Source organism: Triticum urartu, chromosome 7A, assembly GCF_056163025.1.
Source record: "Triticum urartu cultivar PI428250 chromosome 7A, HENAU_Tu73, whole genome shotgun sequence".
NCBI lineage: Eukaryota > Viridiplantae > Streptophyta > Magnoliopsida > Poales > Poaceae > Triticum > Triticum urartu.
The window spans coordinates 453,089,476-453,092,613 of NC_141879.1; positions in this window are offsets into that span (position 1 = coordinate 453,089,476).

Consider the following 3,138-nt stretch of genomic DNA (forward strand, 5'->3'; position numbering starts at 1 on the left):
TACTCATCATATATGTCGAGATGCCATGCCCATCCATTATCAATACATATTCCATCTGTCATCATACCATGTTTTTCCACTCAAATGTTGTTCTTGTGCATCAGACATCAAAAAGGAAGAGGGTGATTGCCGAACCTGAAGGAGCACCAGCAAAGTCCTTGAAAAACGTGGTGGTGCCAGAGAAATCAGACAGCACCCCACTTATATTGGTTGTACAACCAGTGACACAAAACATAGGACCAACTCCAGCAGACTGTACCCATACTTCACTGGCCACACCACTAGCCCCACCACACAGGACCTGCACTCCAGCAAAAGGTATACCGATTTCATTTGCCATAGCACTAGCTGTACCATAGAAAAATCCCACTCCAGCAAAAAGTACAGCAAGTCCACTGGCCGAAGACCTATCCCAACTGCAGAGACGGCCAATTCCTGCAGATTGGAACCCCATTCCATTTATTCCCAATTTAAAAGACAATGCTTTCAATGTTGTTAGGGACTACATGCATATATTCCCATCATGGGGAGATTATTGTGAAGACAAACACCATTTTCACATCTTCCTGTCCAACTTACGTGTAAGTGCTATTATTCATGGTTATTATTTTCCTGTTTTCTGCTGATTGAACACATGAATGATTTACATTACATTGTTGTAACTAGGCGAGGGTCAATCTGGATAGTCATGACGAGCAAAGCTTGCTTGTGCTTTTCAAGGAAGCATTGCAGCAGTATCGGTGTTACCTGAGGAAATCACACTTTGATGGCAAGTCTATACACAAATTTCCTGTGAAGTCTCCTGTGCTAAATTTAGAAGACATTGAATGGAAAAACATTTTATGCACTAGTCTCGTTCCCAGGATGAGGTACTGTCTATAAAATCATATGACAATTTGAACTTCTACTTTTCCGCATGTGCCTTACGGATCTTTTTTGCAGGAAATCTGCTCGAAGAAGAATTCCGGTTTGACAAGAACAACAGGATATCGCAAATATGCTGCCCGCTGCTTTGCTCTTGTTAGTACCTGTTGTCCTGTATCACTATACTTGCGTACATACCTGGTTCATTATGTGACAGCAGTATGCATGATAGCTTGCTTATCAATTGTTCGCTCCAAATTATCTGATATGTATGAATGGTTACATTAGTGTAGAATATATCCAATGCCAATGTTTTTTAGCTCTGCATTGTTCTTGTAAGTACATGTTGTCCTTTATCAGTGTACATATAATGATAGGTAGTTGTTCATGTACCATCACTCTGCAACTTATTTTCCTTCGCCCTCCATTTTCTACACATCAGATCTATATTTACTCTTACCATAAGGTTGGTACTGAAGAAGTTTAGCTGTGCATTGCTCTTGGCTGTACCTTTTGCCTGCATCGCTGCACTTACATTTATAGCTACTTTGTTATGTAGCATCACTCTTCATCTTATCCTAAATATTCTCCATTTTTTCGTATATTATCACATCTATATTTACTCTTAACAAAATGTAGAATAAAGGCAATGCTTTTGAAGAAGATTCTGTGGTAAACTTCTTGAATTGCCCCCCCCCCCATCAGCATGGACAAGGCCTTTATAGAGCCTATCTTCACCAATAATGTAAATTTGTCCATCTCAAGCCTTCAAACTTTGTTGTATATATTTGGTTAGGCATGACTGCAACAGCTATTTATTTTTGGTGTTTGCATCAAATTGCTTGTTTAAAGTTTATTATGTAGTTCATAAACAAAATTTTGACCTTCTCAATTTAAGTTTTCAGTTGTACAACCAACTTTCTTCTTCATACCATGTAAATTAAACTATACAGAGCAAGTGATCTTCTTTTGCACTTCATGTATGCTTTTGTTCTTCATACGTAATCCAGTGGTGTGGTGAACCTACCCACTACAGCACAATGTCATATTCTACAATGTCTTAACTATGAACAATGTCATATCATTCTACTATTATTTAAACCGTCTCTTTATTTGCCAATCTGAAATGGTATAAATTGACAGCACACTACCATTGATACTTATGAGTTCTTGATCTGTAATCCAGAGGTGTCGTGAAGCTGCCAACTCCTTCACAATGTCATTTCTTGCCATGTCTTGACCTGAACAATACCATATTTTGTTAATGCAAATTTAAACCGTGTCACTTTATTCGTCAGTAAGAAATGTGATGAATTGTCAGCACTGATACTTTTATGTGCAAAACCTGTCATCTGTCTGCTTGTTTATCTTTCAGAGTGAGGAAGATATAAGTGTTGAACAAGCACAGTCTCATCATCTTGCTCAGCTGCTTGCGCTGCAGCTCCCCAGCAGGGCTAACCTTTCTTGAACTCTATTGAAGTGTTGTCGGTTTTGTATATTATTTTGTCGGCGTGTTTATTTGCACTGGTGGTGATCTTTGATGCCCAGTGTATGTAATCTGCTGTCTGCTTGTGCTTTATTATCATAGTGGCGAACTTTGATGCCCAGTGGATGTAATATGCCGTAATTTCTTTATTGTATAGTATAGGTTTTTTCTTATTCATGATGCTGCAGTTATTTTACTTTATATATATCCTGTCTTCGCAGTAAACCGGCCAAACCATAAAATTACGGTACATAATTGGGTTGTCATGCAATCACGATGTAGGTTGGGCTTGAAACGTGCCGATCAGCTCACGGGCCGGCAGCAGCCTGAAATGAACCCCGGCCCATGATTGTGCGAATCAAATCACGGGCTTTTAACAGGCCGAAAAATTGTCTCGGTCCTTGTTTGGCCCAATCAGATATCGGCTGCGAGCAGGCCGGATGCAAACCAGGCCGTAGTTAGGCCCAACTATATGACGGGCTTTTAACAGGCTGAAATTAATATAGGGCTGAAATGTTAAACGGGCCCTTAACAGGCCAAAACTAATATCAGGCCGAATTACTAAATGGGCCTTTAGCAAGTGGGCCCAAAAGCATAGTGTCCAGTTGACGGGCCGAATCTGATATGGGCCATAATTAGGCCCAAAACCTCTTAAAGGGTCGAACCTGATCTGGGCCGTAATTTGGCCCAGAACATGGTAGGCTTTTAACGGGCCGGATCTCATATGGGCCACTATTAGGCCCGGAGCGTGGCAGGCCATTAATAGACCGGAGCAAATATGGGCCGGC